An 18710-nucleotide genomic window follows, 5' to 3' on the forward strand; every position below is an offset into this window, starting at 1 on the left:
TCACCCCCAGGTCCATGTGAATCAAGTACTGCACATTCCCTAAGGCGTGCTCTACTCTAGCAATCTATGGAAAAGTCGAACCATGGAGCGACACAGTTATACCAACCTAACTCCTGGTGTAGATAGCGCTCTGTCAGCAGGAGGGCTTCTCCTGTCAATGTAGCTACAGCCTTTTGGGGAGGTGGAGAGCCTGAGCCGATGGGAGAAGCTCTCCCGTCAGCATACGTGGCATCTTCACCGAAGGGCTAGAGCGGCGCAGCTGCATAGACGAGCCCTAGGCAAGAGGCCTTTACAAAGCTATAAGAGGCTTCCACAGATGGCTTCTGGATCCAAAGGCACAGGCTGCTTTCCTTAAACAAAAATAAAGACATCATCAGAAAGAGCTTGGGAATCAAATGGACCCACTCTCAGATACACATTTGAGTTCTGTTCTGTGGCTTTATCACTAGCAGGTCCCTTGGGTATGCAGAGCGTAATCAGCTTGGGTTAGCTGTACAGTTGGTCTCTAGGGAAGGGAAAGAACATGGTACAGTAGTTTCAGGCTTTCACCATCCAGTCAGCATTTCTGGCTGCTACCCATTCACAGACCTTGCTATCACCTGAGTCTGTGGTACAGATACACTTCTCAGTGCCACAAGTTCATTGAACAGGAGCCAGACCAATATATCAGGCAAGGGGCATCCTTGCCCATTCGGCTCTGGTCACTAGCAGCTGTCTGTTCTCCGAGCATGTGGCATTCATTCATGTCAGCATCATCCTAGAAGGAATCACTCTGCCCGTTCAATGCAGACAGCTACTGGAGAAAAGTCTATGGCCATGGTCAGTGGTTCAGCCTACAGCACTCCTGGTGTCACTGAGAGCTATTGGGTTATCCAACTCCTTAAAAACCCAGCCAGTAGCTGCTGCTCTCCGGCCACCCAGCTCTGAAGGCAGCACAGAAGTAAGGGTGGCAATACCATGACCCCCCTAAAATAAACTTGCAACCCCCCTGCAACTCCCTTTTGGGTCAGGACCCCCAACTTGAGAAACGCTGGTCTCCCCTGTGAAAGCTGTATAGTATAGGGTAAAAGCACACAAAAGACTAGATTTCACAGGGGGAGACCAGATTTCATGGTCCGTGACGCGTTTTTCATGTTCGTGAATTTGGTAGGGCCCTCACCACCTAAGATTCACTTCAGCCATACAGGGTTACGTGGAACGTGGGTGATGCACAGGCCTCGTAGGGCTGAAGTGGAAATTCTGTGGTATCTAGGCCTGTTGCTGGCTACACAGCACTGGAGTAAATTCCATGCGCTGCACACAGACCGAAGAGCCCCAGGTGCAAATATCTCAAGGAAAAAGAAAAGAGCATTTTTTAAAGCATAGAGGCATGTTCATTGAAACGAGCGGCATGAGCAGCTCCACATGGCTTTGCCTCTCAGCGCTTTGAGCAGTGAGGCCTTTGCCAGCCAGAGCTTTTAGTCAGCAAACTGCTCTCTTAGTGCCACCGACGCTCTTACGTGCTTTAAACACATTCATATGTGTGCGCCCTGCAGTGGGAGCAGCTGCTGGTCCAGCCGGTCTCCGCACACACCAATCTCAGTGCAAGTTACAGAGAGAAGAGTTCGGATAGCATCAAAAGGCAGCATTTATCTTTCACAGGAAGGAGAGAAATAAATGAGTGCAATGTTATGACATATTCAGTGCTGCCAATGCTTGTGGTTTTGTAGCATGTCTTGGAGTACCTGGGGCTTTTCTCGAAGTCCCAGCTTCTGAAGTCATGAGGGTCAAAGAGAATATCAGGTTTAATTTTTTTTTAAAGTAAATTTCTAGCCCTCATGGTTGCAGAGAAAGAAAAGCTTGAAAATGTGACTCGCGTGCACCCTCATGCTCGGAAACCAGAAGGCAAATCAAAAGACCTCCCACCCTTTCATTTTTTCCCCCAACTCTCATTATTTTTAAGTCAATCTCATGATTTTGGGGGCCTGACTCATAGTTTTTGAATGCTTGGGGTCGGCAGTGCTGTGTGTTTATTCATCAGACTCCATTTGCTTGGGCTCCTTTAGGGCCCTGTGTGTATGTGGATTTCCCCTCCCTGCCCGACTTGCAGTTATTTGCTAGAAATGGGAAGGCCTTTTAATCGAATTTCCATCCTGCAATCTCTTCCAGGTGCAGTAAGTGTGTCCCTCTGAGCTGGTTGGTTCAGCGAGTGTGACGTTACACCCCATATTCTTCATGGAAATTTGGTTATGGTACGAATATGGTGTGACTAAAATATACTTTATGCAAGATGGCTCCTGCAAGGTATCAACTGGAAAGGTTATGATTTACTGAATGTGATTATCCAATTTGTTTGCATGTATCATTTCTCTATCTAAAGTTGGGAATATTGGTTATGTAACAATTACATCTGTGCATCCGATGAAGTGAGCTGTAGCTCACGAAAGCTTATGCTCAAATAAATTGGTTAGTCTCTAAGGTGTCACAAGTACTCCTTTTCTTTTTGTGGATACAGACTAACACAGCTGCTACTCTGAAACCTGTAATTACATCTGTGTGTGTACTTGGGAAACACCCACCAGACAGTAAGCAATCAGCCTTAATGGGCCAATAGAAAAAGACACTGGGTCTTTGAAGATGTGGATCCCCCATCTGCCTGGAGTTCCTTCCTGTGGACATTGCAAATAAACCTGGTTTCGTAGTTGCTTTGACACTTTGACAAAATACCACCTTGGACACTGCTGGGACTTTTCCTCTGTAGGGGGATGGGGATCAAACAAAGGTTTCCCGCCTTAGGAAAATCCTTTTTAAGTCTGGAAAGGGGATTAATCTGGACTCACTCTTCCATTACCTACCCAAGAAGAAAGACTGCTGAAAATACCTGAAGAGATAAAGGAACTAACCTGAGGGGAAAGGTAGGGGTGAGTCCAGACTGAGACAGGGATCCAGTTTGTGAGAAGAGATAACTGGCAGTCTAAGCTACAGAAACTCTGCAACTTGCCTAAAATAACATTTAGGGTGAGAGATTACTTCTTGAAGCCAGTCTCTTTAAGATCTTAAGCGTAATATGCATGTTTTGTTTTATTTGCTGAGTAATCTGCTTGGCTCTGTTTGCTATCCCTTATCATCACTTAAACAAAACAAATTTATTATATTATAAAAGGTGAATTTTAATATTAAACCCAGTTTGTGCTATTTCTAACTGGGCGGGGGGGGGGGTATTAAACCCAGTTTGTGCTATTTCTAACTGGGGGGGGGAGGAGAAGTTGTGCATATCTCTCATCACATTGAAGGAGAGGGCAAATTTTTATGAGCTTGTGCTGTGCAGATCTTTCTGTACAACGCAAGACAATATTATTTTGGGTTTATTCCCCAAAAGGGGTGTGCACGTGAGTGCTGGGGGAGTCCTCTCACACAGAGCTGATTTCAGTCTATGTCTGCAGCTGGGTATGGCCCTACCTGTGTGTGTGTGCTGCAGGAGGCTGGAGAGCCTAATTCAGCAAAACAGGGAGAGAGAATCCAGGCTGGTGGAGCAGGAGGGGCTCAGTAAAACCCCAGTACATCAGGCGGCATCCCAGAAGGGGGGGGTCTAACCTGTCACAGTGAGTTAGTTTTGATGTGTTCTGATTCCTTTTCTTGGAGATCTCTCTTCTTCATTCATGCAAAGGGAATTGTGATGAGTGTGACCTTCCAGTCTACAACTCCTTACATTCCAGTACACTGCAGCCACCAAGAACCAGATGTAGAAATGCAGCCAGCGGGGTTAAATATTCCTGCTCTTTGATGGACAGTGTTAAATTGCACTGTTCAGCCCTGCTATCCCACGGGTAAGTGCTTCATCTCCTGTCAAACAGCTATCTGCAGCTGTTCAGAGAGGTCAAACTGCAGAGGGTAGATGGCTCCAAAGAGGTGAGGAAAAGCTTGAGGTTTTCTATGGCTGGTGCCCAGGAGAAGGGCAAGGGACGGCAATCTGCAGTCCAATGAATTTGCTGTCAGCCTACCCTCCCTGCGTGAGTTCAGTTCCTGTGAATACCAGCAGTGACATTTAATTTATGACTTGGCAACGTAAATTGTTGGTGCAGGAGCTGAAGGCAAAGGGTGGAACCATTTACATGCAAAATATTCTGAGAGTAATGATCAGATGGGAGAGTCATCAGCAATGTGAAATGCTAATGGGAATAGTCGATGTCAAATGATGAGTTCTAATGGGGAAGAAGTTGTGGGGTTGCCAGCTAGTGCTGCATCGTTTCCCGTGTAACTTCTGTATTTCGAGGGCCTTGTGTGATGAATCAGTTTCATTATTGGGATCCTGTCCCCCACCTGCCATACTGATGAAATTCCCTTCATGGAGCAAAGGAATGGAAAGGCCAGAAATGAGCGTTCCTAATTGATTTGAAATTGGGGCATCCATCACCATCGGGGCTGGCTGCCACCTGAGATGACTTCTGAGCTAGTGTTTGTTTGATACATCAATCCCCATTGGCTCATTATTGCTGCAAACCCCTGAACCATTCTTTGGAGTCCCGACAGGTCCCAAACCCTTCCTGTCCTCCAAATCCATGCTGAGGATGGAACAAGACAGGTTCCCACCTCTAGATGGCACTAGGTCACTGCAGGGAGAGTTTAAACAGGCGCCTTTAGCAGGCTGGGTGTAGGGCAAGGAGTATTTCCCCACTGTGTTTAAAAGTGAACATGTGATGCAGAGTGTGCGGGGCCCAGCTGTGCATGACGTTTGTACAAGGCAACAAAAGCACCTTCGCTTTCTGAGGGTGCTGCAGTCTTTACTTCTCCCGGGGCAGGGGTGTGAGGGGGTCGGTGGGTCAGGAGCAGGCCTGGAGACAGGGCTGCTTGCTGCTGGGGTGCAGAGAGGTTACCAGTTGCTAGTAGGTGCTGGAGCGAAGAAGTCTCGGTTCCGACTGTGCTCAGCACTTGCCGCAGCAAAGAGGAGAAATTAGCGCCTGCTCCTCGCTCCCGAGCGTCGTGGAATTGGGATGTTTCTGTTTAGCCAGTGAGCAGCTGTTTCAATCACTGCTAATGGACTGTAAGAGACACAAGGATGGCCCTACAGGGACCTCCCCTCTCTATGTAACGCGTCTGTTGATGGCAGTTCCTGCCGGTGTACAGGAGACACTGCGCCTGCCCGTGGGAGTCGCTCTCATTCACAAAGCCTTTCGGGGCAGGCCTTGGTTCTCCTGCAGCGCCATCCCCTTTGTACCAACCTCCAGTGACACAGGAGGGCTGGGATGGTTCAGACGAGCACCGACTCCCCCTGACCATGCTGGGGATCCACAGAGATCGATCCCGCAGCAGCAGGACACCCTGCCCCAGGCACTGGAGGGGTTGGGTATGTAACGAACCCCACAGCGTGTGGGTGGAGGGGCAGGCAGAGCAGCATCCTCAGCAGGGGCCAAGTTTCATGTGTTCTATGTATTTCTGTCCCAATTTGTAAACTCCTGCCCAATGCTGGGCCCCTGGGCACAGGACAGACTGAAAAGCCCTCATCAGCCCAAGGGGGCCCACTGACGCCATGTCCCTGCTTGACCCACCTTCCCACTTCTCTCCTTGGGGGAAGGCAGCATAAGAAGGCAGGTTTGATGGTCAGCAACCCCAGGCTTGGTCAATCTGACCGAGGAGCAATTATTACAACACTGGCAGCCAGCAGGGAGGGAACCAGGGAGAGCCCTGGCTAGGGAGCTACGCAGTTCTTTGCAGGGAACCCAGGAGGACAGGATCCTGGCTCTGTGACTGCAAGGAGAACAACTGAGGCCTCAAGGTGCTAAAACCTGCAGATTTCTGTTTAATTAGGAGAAAACAGCAGCCCCCAGCCCTAGCAGGCCCCTTAGGCAGCCCAGAATGGGACACGAGTCCCAGCCCCACAGAGCAGAAGGGAATGATGTTAGCTAAGAAATGCAGAAGCTGCCATGTGGTAGAGGGCATTGAATTATGTATCCTGGCTCTGCCCACAGCACGCTTCTCTGTTAGCCCAAGCGACTCTGTGGGCCCCAAAGCCTTGTTTCAGGCTTGTGTCTCTGGCCCAGGCCTAGCACAACCCTTGCTGGTGTCTCTGAGCAGCCCTTCAGCGGGCTGGCGGGCAAGGGGCTGGGGCATGTTAGCTGGCTTGTCTGAAATTGATGCATTTTAAGCTGTTGGTGCTCTGTGCCCCTGCAGTGACAGCTTTATTTGTTAAACCAGAGTCAGGAGGACAAGCCGCATGTCAGGCCTCTGGTAGGATGGCGGGTGGCCTTGCTCCCCCGGAGGAAAAGTGGTCACTATAAATTACGTCTTTACTCTGGCTTCCAGGTGTCTTCTGGCTGCTGTCACTAGCAGTTCAGTTGTGCTCATGCTAGGGAGTCAGTCACTGTCAGTGCCTCTAGGACACGACCCAGAGTGACAGGACTCAGGCATCTGCAAATGCTTGGCTCCGGAGGGAGAGCCGCAAGGAAGAGCTCTCCCCACTGACGAACACTTCAGCAATTTCCTACTGATGTGAGAGGCTGAATAATTGTGTCAGCTTTAAATCTGGTTCCACATGCCTGTTCCCAAGGGCATTTTTTACTGGTTACTTTGGAGCTATAAAGATATGCAATAAGTAACACGGAAAAGACAGATCAGTCAAGATCCATCTCCGCGACTAGCCCTCCCACTCCCTTTTCTATAAAATGTGTAAGCTCGGAACGGGCAAGGCTACTCCCACTCAGCAACAAGGACAAGACCCTTCCCCATTTGTAGAGGGAGTGATCATACAGCTCTCCACCATGGCAGGGTTGTGAGGCTTTGTTGGTTACTCTGTGCAAAGTGCTATGAGAATCAGGCGTGAATGGGGTTTGAGAAGGCGGCAGGATGCTGCTGCTGGATTACTGCATGAACTAATGAGACATGCTAGTTAAAAAACAAATCAAGAAAGTGAAGGGAGCAGATGAAATAAAACTAGCAAAGGAAAAATGTAAAGAATACACATAAGAAAGATATCTTTGTTAGTGAGTGTTCGTGATACAGCCCCACGGGGCTCGGAGGTCATTGACACACAACAATGGACATGGTCACTGCCCAAGGGACTTATCAGAAGCCTGGGGCTAGTGGGTCACTCTTGGATAGGAGGAAAGAGGCAGATAAGCTAAGGCCAACAGGTTAAGACTGGCCAGTCTGTCCTGGCAGAGAGCTTCAGTGGGGTCTATTCAACTACTTCACAGTGGAGGAGTTTGTTGGTTGTCCCTGGGAGGTGTTTGCTGAGGGCTGGCTGGAGCTTTGGGTCTGATCTCCACTCTGTGATGTGCAAACGTTGGTGTAACGGGCTTTGCATTAGCCCAGCTCAGAGGCTGACACAGCGGCAGTGAAATGGTCCAAGCTGCTCCCACCAGAGGTCAGAGTTAGAGCCAGAGATTGAGCCAAGCTCACTAAGTCCAGGCCCTGTCTTGCTGGATGGGGAGTGTCTCTGATTCCCTGCATCTGGAAGGGAATGGCCAACAAGGTGGTGGAGGAACAGGCAGACAGGCCAGTCGTATCCAAAGTAATCATCAGCCGGAGTTCATACCAGCTCGGTGCCTCTTTTCAGCACCACGGCCAGCGGCATGAGTGCAGACATGGGCCAGAAAGGGTGGGTTTGCCCACAGTGCTCACTGGAAGAGCACACCTTGCTCCCGGTGGTGGGCCTGAGCACCCTCACATGGGGTCCAGTTGCCCCCGCACAGGAGCTGTGGTATGCTGTTGGGTAATGCTTTGCCCCCTCATAGCCCTGATGTCTGAGAGCCCCGAAGGCATGTGGGGGGCTGAGGCCCAAACCCAGGAGCAAGGTGTGTGCAAGTTCCTGGGCTCTCTCCATTGCTGCTCTGATCTTCCAGTAGCTGGGCTGGCTTCTGCCCTCCGTGGGCCCAGTTCTACTACCCATACTCACACAAGCTCATTGGCTTCCTTCCCTCAGGCGCCATCTCCAGCTCTCTGAGAAGGCAGCTGGTTTTTCTGCTCTAGTTCAAACAGGGGGTTCTCTGGCCTGTGCTCTGCAGGAGGCCAGATGAGATGAGCACAACAGAACCTTTGGTAGAACAGTCAGACAAAGCAAGGAGATGGCTCTAGACAACTGCAAGGAGCCTCAGGGCCCAGGGGCCAGGTTAGATCCCTTAGAATAGGCAGCCTGGGTTGGAGTTTCCCTTGCAGACATGGGCAGCAGATTCATGGCCATGGCCTCCTGCCTCCAAACCAATGTCCTAACCTGGAAACCTCAAGTCTCAGTAAGACACTTTGCTGAGATGATTCCCCTACAGGGCCCGGTCTCCAACAGGGCACCATCCTGCTCCTATTGAAATGCATGGGAATTTTGCCCTTTTTCTCACTGGGGGCAGGGTTACGACTTGAGTGAGTGCAGAAGTTGTGAGTCACTCGCCGCTCTGTGGCTGAGCTGCTCAGAGACACAGACCTGCCAGTGGGATCTTTGGACCCCCAGCGGAGGCTGTCCCCAGCTCGCAGTTCTGAGTCCAAAGAGTTTCCAACATGGCAGCTTGGCTGTTCTGTGCAGCTGCTGGCTCTGAGCTAGGTAGTTTCCCGCTGCTTTTATTATCCTGCTCTGTGCATGTGGCTTAGCCCGCCTCAGGCCAGTCGGGAATGGCTACTGGTTTGGCCAGCACACCCTCCAGGAGGAGATAGAAACTCCTGCCATTACCAGCGCCATGAGCCTCCTTTGGGAACATCAAAGGGGCAGGTTAGTACTCTGCCCTCCCACATTGTGCTTCCCCAGCACCTCTCCCCACAGGCTCACCCCTCCCGTGCCAGGGAGGTCAGTGTTCTCAGCCCCCTTTCACAGAGGAGGGCCAGCAGATGAGTGACTTGCCCAAAGTCACAGCACAGATAAGTGGCTGAACTGAGCATAGAACCAGGTGTCCTGAGGTGAAGTCTGCTGCTCTAACCCTTAGCTGTCACTGCCTGGCAATGCTAGTGCTAGTCCTCAACAGGGGAAGAGGCAGGGATCATTTTTTGACTCTGCCTCTGGCCGTGACTGGTAATTCTGGGGCTCTCAGGGAAGAGCTGTTGTCTGAAGTCCCCAGGGTTCTGACCCAGCAGAGTTTAAACCTGGTTTGTTTTATTCCCATTAACCTTTAATCCTAGGAGGAACTTTTCATAATGCCTTTATAATTGCAACAACCTTCTTTGAACAACAACAACATCAACAAAATGTCTTTAATAGATGAAAAATGTGCTGAGTGAAAGCTGCCGCATGCCGAACAATTTATTACCATGTTAAGACTTTATCTTTTAATCTGAAAAATATTTATCATTAAAGCCTGATTAAGAAGGGGCTATTTCTTTGGTGAGCAAGGCTCTTCCAGATCCTCTGGCTCCATTCCTTTCACAAATGAATTGCTAATTGATTTTTCTGATTCTGAAGCTGAAGTGGCCTCTGTGCATTTGTCTTTAATTTTTAACCAGTCGTTTACAAGGACTTGGTGCAAGGATTGGGCCTGTATCCATCTATCACCAACTGCCTCCAGCTCACTGAATGCCAGGGGAGAAAGGAGCTGTGATCAGGGTCCAGCCCTTTAATTTGATCAGGTTTGGGGCATGAGCTTTACAGCTGGATAAAGATTCAAAGCTGTTAAGGTCAGAAGGGCCTGATCACCTGTCCTGCATCGCACAGGCCCATGAAGTTACCCAGTGAGTCCCGCAGCCAGCCCAGGGCTCCTGGCTGAGCTAGAGCAGATCTTTCAGAAAGAGCCTCCAGTCTTATCCCCAAGGCGCCTCCTTTACTATTCGCTTATGTAACAGAGCCCAGAGGCAGGACTAGCTGCTTTGCCTGAGCTCCCGCCCAAGCAGGTTGCTCTCTGCAGGACCTCCTGGCCTTCCGTCTAGCTCCCATGTGCTTCAGACCTTGTCTGCACTGGGAGCAGAGCATCATGATAGAAACCGTGCTAACACTTGGCATCTCCCTAGGCTCAGCCCCCACTCGCTAACACTGGCTGGTCCACACGAAAGGCCAAAGCTGAACACTGGGCTGCTTAAAGCTGTTAGTTAACACTTGGACTAAGACCTAGAGCTGTATCCAATGGGAGCTGGCTTGGACCTGTGGGAGTTAGACACTGAGGAGTGTTAGAGAAATATCCTTTTCCTTACAGAGCAAGAAGGGTCAGGGACTCTTTGAAGTTGCTGATTTGGTTATTCTGCAGGTACCTGCCCCAGTAGATCGTCTCTGCAAATGGAAGAGGCTTCCCCATGGGAGGAGAACATGACATAGGAGCCACCAGGTGCTCTAAGGGACAGCAGGATTCTGACTCACCTGCTTGAACTGGTCTGCTCCAATTTTAAGCAGAGGGATGGATCCCGTAGAATAAGTGAGTAACTGATGAAAGTAAGAGCAAAGACATTTTCATGCTACCAGGCCCCGTATGGAACAGGATGTGCCCTTATGGATCAATCAGTGTCTAACTTCACACCCTTCCTTCCCCGTGTTAAATGCCCTTGGATCCCAGGCACTAAATCCTATTAATTTCCACTGCTGGAGGGGCAGGATGATTATTTGGAAAGCAGCACATGGTGTACGGGGGGACTCCCGGGGTTCATTCTTCTGCCATGGCAGCGGCATGAAGATTATTCATTTGCCTTCGAGCACGAACTGACTCTTCCAACTTATGATAATGAACTTGGGGGACAAAAATTAATCCTCCACTGGTTTCTTATAGCTGGGAACTTTAACCCTACCTGGGAATCAGCTATTAAACTTGACAGGAATTCACAACTGAATTAAGGCTAGGTGGAAAATAGCTTATGGGTCAGAAATACTTCAAGGATCCTGGCGTTTCTGATGTTCAAAACAATGAACTCCTGGAATTAATACAGCAGGGCAAGGTCTGAGCTGTTTACAGTCTAAGGTGAACTTCCAGGACCGCTTAGCTTTCTAATGTCCCCACCAGGGATTCCAGGGCTGAGAGCTCTCTTCCCCTCCGGAATGGAAAGGACGTGGTCAGGTCATGCTGTCAGGAACAGAGATGTGACCAGACACGCAGCATGCACACAGCACAGGCAAACTGGCTGCTGGTCTAAATTGAATTCCAGTCTCTCAGGCCACATAAGAGCTGCTAAGACAGAGTCATCTCTCTGTCCCTGGGCCTGCCTTGACCTCCATCTGGCATAACCTCTCCCTGCTTTGGGAGCAGGGAGGAGAGGGGAAGGGCGCACATTCCCATGCAGTGTGCACAACAGAAGAATCCCAGAACTAGAGTTCCCAGAGAAGAAAGTGCCGGTAAAGAACCAATGTCACCCCAATTAGCTGCTGCTCTCGACAGAGGATTCAGATTCTACCTGCATTTCTTGTTGGTAAATATTCACTCAGAACTTGGAGCTATTGCTGATCTGTTCAGAAATCCCCTGGTTGTGGTACCTCCTGGCAAGGGCGGAGTCTGCATTCCTACACAAGAGCAGCCTGGCTGCTGGGGCTGACTGACTAATATTACAAGAACTCAAACCCAGGAATTACCGTCTAAACGGCAATCCCACAGGCCTGCGAGAGAGGAAACCCGGCAGCAGCTGATCGAGTGGGGCGTTTCAGTCCATTCAGTGAAGTGCGCGGTAAAGATGCAATTGTTGTCGGTTATAAAGTGCAGCATGAAGGAAGTTTATTTTATCAGAACATCCAAGGAAGCCAGAGCCCTTGGAGATCAGTAGGTGAACATACAAAATCTGCTGCAAACCAGCTTTTCTGTCCCACACTTGGTACAAATCCAGGGCTACTGCAGCATCTGTAAACCCTGTGAAAATCTCATTGGCCTGAGTGCTCTGAGCAGGGAGAATATAGTTTGCGTTTAAACTGGCATTTGACCCCCCCATAAAATCCCATCTTTAGAGCCTCATTAAGAGCAAATTCAAACAGAGAGAGTTTAAAAGGGTAACAGCAGACCAAATGGGGCTGGAACTGCACCCCGCAGTCTTCCCCCACCCCAACTGCTTCTTCTCTTCCCAACTGAAAGCGCTTCGGCTGCTGACACCTCATTTACAGAGCATGCAGCTATGTGTCAATGTGTGAAGGCAAAGCCAGCTGCTGTCTGGGGACTTGTCTCTCCTTTAGCTTTGGCCCCAGGGGAAGACTCAGAGTTATTGGTTCCAGGGCAAGAGGGGATCCCATTTGGGTGGAAAAACTATTAGAACTTTAGAAAAAAAATTCTTCAGAATCGGAGTTTGTTAGAGCGATGATTATCTCTCTCTGTGTCTGGGCAGTGGGGCCCTGCTCTCAGCTGGGGCAGGGTCTGTCTCTCCCTGTGTCTGGGCAGCAGGGCCTTGCTCTCAGCTGGGGCAGGGTCTGTCTCTCTCTGTATCTGGGCAGCGGGGCCCTGCTCTCAGCTGGGGCAGGGTCTGTCTCTCCTTGTGTGTCCGGCAGTGCCCAGCACAATGGGGCTGATCTCAGTTGTCAATAAATAGTAACAATAGAATGAGGTTTATGGAACCCACTGATCTCCCCGGATGCTCATGCCCCCAACAGGGTTATGCTGCCTTTCAGACTGACTCCGGATGGATTTATTTGGGTTTTGGAACCTGTACCTGCTGGGTGCTTTGGATAAGCAGCCAGTCCTGGTCCTGTGCACTGGGGCCATTACAGACCATGTGGCACTTTCTGTAGGACGACGGTTTGTTAATTCTGTGCCTGGGCCAAAGCCCAGCCTCAGCGACTGCACTCTGCCAACCTGCCCCCCTGTGCTGCGGTGTTGGAGGGCTGCCGCGTTCCCTTTCCTTGCCAGCCAGTTGTGTAGGTGTAGCAATGTGTGGGATGGGGCTGAGGGCATCCTGCACGACGCTGAGTACCTCCCTGGACCTGGCCTTGAACTCCATCCATCTCAGAGGTGGCTACATTTCAGTGCTGGGTGAAGACTGTCCACTGTTCCCTTCACTACCTCCCAGTGCCTCAGCTAATAAAGTGTTGATGCCCTAGAAGGGAATGTATCATAAACACATGGGGCCAGATCCTCAGTTACGCCCAGGCCCATCTGCTGCTCTGGCAATGTCACGGGGCTACAGTGTGCAGAAGGGGCCTCCAGAGAGTACTGCCCCGCCAATAGGCACACACCAGGGGCCTCTGCAGCCTGTATGGAGCTGGCATAGGGGCCCTGCACCAGGCCTGGTGTAGCAGGCATGCCAGGGGCATAGCTGGCATGGGTTGCGCTATGGCTGGTCTGTGCGGCCATTGGGGGCCATGGGAAGCAGTCAGTTGGAGCAGCCCTGGGACTGCTTTAGCTAGAACTGGTCAAAAATAGGAAAAAAATTCTTAGAAATGTGCCCCTTTTTCATAGAAAATTTCACATTTCAAATTTCAGTGGCCAGCCGTGGCTGTAACAGACACTGGGGCCAGGCAGTGTCCTGCACTTCTATCCCCAGGCTATGAGGGTGCAAACATGGTTAAAGCTAGCTTGGTCCTTCCTGCTCCATCCCTTCCCCAAGTGCAGCACCAGAGGGGCGGAGATAAATTCATGGAGGTTTAGTCCATTAATGGCTATTAGCCAGGATGGGTAAGGAATGGTGTCCCTAGCCTCTGTTTGTCAGAGGGTGGAGATGGATGGCAGGAGAGCGATCACTTGATCATTACCTGTTAGGTTTACTCCCTCTGGGGCACCTGGCATTGGCCACTGTCGGCAGACAGGATACTGGGCTGGATGGACCTTTGGTCTGACCCAGTCTGGCCATTCTTATGTTCTTAGAATCGGGCTCCAGCACATAGACCTGGCCCGATAATCCCTGTCAATACAGACTCAAGCACATCCCCTATGAAGCCATTCCACTCTGTGGGGACCCCTTTTAAGAAGCACTGCAGCCAGTGAGAAATCCCCTCTCCCTAGGAACTTCCTGCCTTTCACGCCCCTAAAAGGTGGCGGGTTAACAGATGGAGGCAGGAATGTCTGTGAAGTGCTCGGCCCCAGTGATGGGGGCGCTAGACGTAGACTGTGAAACATGGCTCTGTTCAGCTGCAAGCGTCCCATGCTCGCCGCTCAGTTTTCAGTACACTCCTGGCCTGTTCATCTTGCTGTCAGAAACTCATTGCCAAAGTCCATGGAATGCAAACAGCCAACTGGCCTTATCACTGCTGACCCTGGGCAGAAAGCACAGCCTCACGGCAGGCGGCTAATCCTGCTCATTTCCTGTGGCCGGCTCCGAAAGCTGCTAATACAGGGCAAAATTATTCACGCATCAATAACGATAATAACATTGGAAAGGAACAGGCCACGTTAAGGGAAACCTGCCCAGATAGCTGCTTGGAAAGGGCACAACAATGAGCTTTTAATGGGGATTGGTGCATACAATCTGCATAAATTATTCATACTATTTCAGTAGTGCAGAACTGATTGGTTGAATGGATAGCACAACTGCTCAGCTGTGTGCTACGTATCTTAGTTTATTTCAGGGGGAAACTACTGACGGTTGGGGACACTTGATCTGGTGGGTTTTTTTTAATGTTAGTTAAATACATGCAGGAAATACCATGCAGGGATTTGTATTGTTATTTACAATACGGGGGTGCCCTGGCAGCCCCGGCTGAGATAAGGGCTTAGTGTGCTGGGCAGACCCTGACTGGGGGGTGACAGGTTTCAGAGTGGTAGCCGTGTTAGTCGGTATGAGCGAAAAGAAAGAGGAGGACTTGTGGCACCTTAGAGACTAACAAATTTATTTGAGCATAAGCTTTTGTGGGCTAAAGCCCACCTCATCGGATGCATGGAGTAGAAAATACAGTAGGAAGATAGATATACTTTTCATGTTCTCTGTATATATATATCTATATCTTCCTACTGTATTTTCCACTCCATGCATCCAATGAAGTGAGCTGTAGCTCACGAAAGCTTATGCTCAAATAAATTTGTTAGTCTCTAAGGTGCCACAAGTCCTCCTCGTTCTTTTTGACTGGGGGGGACCCATCCTGCTAGGAGCTGTACCTACAGGTTATGTCTACACTAGAAATGCTGCTGTAGTGTAGATATGACAGCGACGGAAGGGGTTCATCCGTCACTGTGGTAAACTCACCTCTTGGAGAGGCTGTAGCTAGGTTGATGGAAGAATTCCTCCACAGACCTAGCAGTGTCTATATCGGGGCTTAGGTTGGCTTCATTACACTGCACAGGCCATGAAATTTTTCACAGCCTTGCAGGCTGGTCGACATTACAAAGTTAGTCCGTGTGGCGTCATTGCTCAGGGCTGTGAAAATGTCATGCCCTGTGCCATGTAGTGAAGCCAACCCAAGCCCCGGTGCAGACCTCACTCGGTCGACGGAATAATTCTTCCTAGCTCTTGAGGAGGTGGAACGAAGGAACCCCGTCCGTGGCTGCAGCTGGAGCGTTTCTAGCACAGACATCCCCTGGGCGCTTTGTGAAGCTGAGCTAACTTTGTCGTGTAGACCAGCCCATAGTGCCCTAATCTTCCGTCTCCAGGTGCCGTGATTCTAACCAGCCAGGAATGCCCCGTGAAGGGTGACCTGATCCCTGTCCTGCTACACCCGCCTTGCGTGTTCTGCTGGCTACTGCCTTAACCTGCCTGGTCCCTTTCCGATGGCCCCCGGTGCCTGCTGCTGCCCGCATGTGGCCCTGTCCGCGTTACAGTGTTTGGCGGGGGCTCCCCAGCCACTGACCCAGAGGGACTGTGCGAGGCGCTGGCTCATCGCTGGCCTCTCCTGCACGCTGGACGAGCTCGGGTGTGCTGCACACATCTGGAGTCAGGGACGCCAAGGCACAGGAAGCTGAGGAATTCGTTTTCCCAGTTTAAATCTTCCATATGCATGGCAGCCGGCTAGCCAGGGACCCAGGAAGGAGGGGCATCTAACTGTCACCAGCATCGGAGGGATGGTGAAACGCCTCGGAACCGCCCCGGGGGTCTGGCGCGTCCCCTGTTTACCACACGCATGCACCAAGGTTGGACAGAGAGGCACAGGAGGCCACCTGAGTGTGTCAGCCACGGATCCAGCTACCCAAGCTATCTGCGACAACAGACAAAGATAGGTTCCCTCGACCACCCCGGGGGTGGTAACAGAAGCTGAGCTCCTGCCGTAAAACGCCCTCCCGCTCCCCCACAACCCAGCACTGTTGGCTGGGGCTAATGAAGCCAGAAATGTCACATGACAATTTGTAGCTGATTAGATCTTTCAAACACTATTTATGTTGATCTCCTTTTAATTTACTTTCCCTGTAAGCCAGAGGCTCGGCGTCAGACCAAGGCACAGGCAAGCGGGTCCAGCTTGCCAGACGCTCACAGCACAGAGTGGAGATTTTTCATCTCTGAGGCTCCAGCCAGCAGTGGCTGATCCCACCCTGCGAGGCTCTGTCCAGGCGAGGTTCCTGCAGCCGCGGGGCGAGGGGAAGCCCTGCTAAGCTAGGTTCTCTGCATAGCATACCAGCACTGCCCCACTGGCTGCTAGTCTCACTGGAAACTGGGATGGAGCCTGCCTGGCCCCACGGATGCTGCTGTAACAGGAACGCTGCAGGGCTGAGACCTGGCAGGGGGGACGAGCGACCAGCAGCCTGCTCCCCCACCATGTTACTGGTTCAACGCTGCAGATTAACAGAGGGCAGGAATTACGAGGGAGGCTGGAGTTGTGATCACGACACTGGCCTGGGGCTCAGGAAGTTGGGGTTCAGTTCCCTGCTCTGTCCCAGACTCCCCATCTGCCCTGGGTGGACAGGTCGCTTGGTGTCTCTCTGGGCCCCTGCTCCCCTCTACCAGGGGGACAGTTGCCTCGTGGCCACCCCTTGTCCGTCTCATTGAGCTAGTCTGGGAAGGAGCTGTCTCTGGCTACGTGCAGGCTCAGCACTCGGCACAACGGGGACTTGATTTGTGATACAAATCCCAGTTGGAGGCAGAGCCTACGTGGCCACGAGGCTTCTTGCGCCCGCTCTAGGTGAGGCAAGTGGGGCTTGCTGTGCTGATGATCTCGCGGTCTTGGTCAAGTAAAGACTCGGCTGTTGTAATGTGCTCCCCAGGGGGCTCCATCTTTGGAGCATTCAGAAACTGAAGTTAACACAGACCGCAGCTACCGCCTTGCCTGGGGCTCCCGTTGCTACGGGGTCTGCACTGGCTGCCTGTGAGCTTCCGGGCAGAGGGCAAGGTTCAAAGAGCTCAGGGGCTTGGGACCAGTTTGCTTGGCTGTTGGCTCTCTCTCTCTCTCTGTGCCAGGCTGCTGTAGCAGAGACGAAGTGAGGGTCTCAGACTAGAGCTCGCCCTGACCAAACGAAAACATCTACAACATCTGGGAGCAATGAAATGTTTCCACATTAAAAAACAAACCAAACCCCAGTGACACTCCAAGGACACAGCGCTGCAAGTGACACCGGCAACAAATGAAACTGAGAGTAAGCGCAGTGATTTCCATCCTCTCAACTGAGCAAAACAGACACAGCCGAGCAAGAGCATAAAGGGGCTTAAACAAACCCTCTTTCCTTCCTGATGATCCAAGGTGTGATCAGTGCCCAGGGAAGGAATTTGGTTTGTTTCCCAGCTCTTTCAAGTCATGCCCAAGGAACATAGACAGAGCAATGGTGCAAGCAGAGTGATCCACAGAGTCTGCTCCGCCTAAAATGTTGCTAAGTACAGAGTGGCATGCAGAGAGCTGGACCTGGCCCCCATGCCCATGTTCCCCCCTGCGGTACATTAGAGCATTTTGTCCTTCCATCTGCACTGACGCATATCGAGTGGCCACAGCTTCTCTTCCAGATCTGCTCAAGGCACTTTCCCAGCAGCCTGGCTGTCCTGCATTCCCCAGGAGGCTGGATTCAGTTTTCACTGAATTAAATTAGCAGTTCTATGATAATTGATTAACCAAGAAAATGCAAAAGGCTTTTTTCCTCCCAGGGAAGGGCTGCTGTAAAATACACTGTGGGGATGTAACGATGCTGTGGCTTAGCTGCCTGGTGAGGTGCTACGACACTGCTGGTTTATCTGCCCACATACCCGGGCAGAATTGGGCTGCTTATGTCAATACCAAACGCTGCCCCCCTGAAACGGCGATGCGGAAGTCAGTGCCACTGAAGTTAAGCTCAGAGTTTTTGTGAGTTGCTTCCCCTGAGGTTGCCAGGGCAGGATGGGTGCATCCTGAATCCCATTTCCCACCGTGATTCTCAGGAGCTAAGTGGGCCCATAGGACGGTGTATAACTGATTACTCCAATCAGTGAGCAGCAGTAATAACCCGGAGGACAGGAGAGCAGTTGCAGATAAATTTCCTGCCATCCAGCAGCACCAGGCAGTTCAGTTTTATGACTCGAGGAGAGCAATCGCTCATCTCCTTTGAGTGAGTAATAGCTGGCGCAGGTGGACGGTGATTTCTTTGCATATGGAAGCAATTTTAACCTTCTCAGCCTAGGGAGGAGCCAACCCACTTCTCCTCTAATGGGAAGAATATTTTTAAAATTAAGGGGTTGCTCTTGATTGCACCAGTTTTGCAGCATTGTGACCCCCACTGGCTTTGGTGGCGTTATTCCTGATTTACATCAGGTCTGTGAGAGCAGAATCCTGCCCTATTTTTTCAGATCTCGTTAGCAAGTGCGTGACCATGAGCCAAAGCCCTAACATGGCCTTGCCAGTCCCCGCGTCATGACACTGACACATCACCGGCTCTCTGGGGGAGAGAGGTCCAAGAAGCCTCTAACCAGAGCTTGAGGAATGTTATCAGGTGGCCACGGGGGTCGGGGCGGGGGTCAGTGTATCCAGTGGTTGAACAGCATTTACTGGTGCATAAATAACGCTAGTGTGTGCTCCCAGCACGGCCACTGTGCACTGGCTGCCTGCG

The sequence above is a fragment of the Chelonia mydas genome, chromosome 19, assembly GCF_015237465.2.
Source record: "Chelonia mydas isolate rCheMyd1 chromosome 19, rCheMyd1.pri.v2, whole genome shotgun sequence".
Taxonomy (NCBI): domain Eukaryota; kingdom Metazoa; phylum Chordata; order Testudines; family Cheloniidae; genus Chelonia; species Chelonia mydas.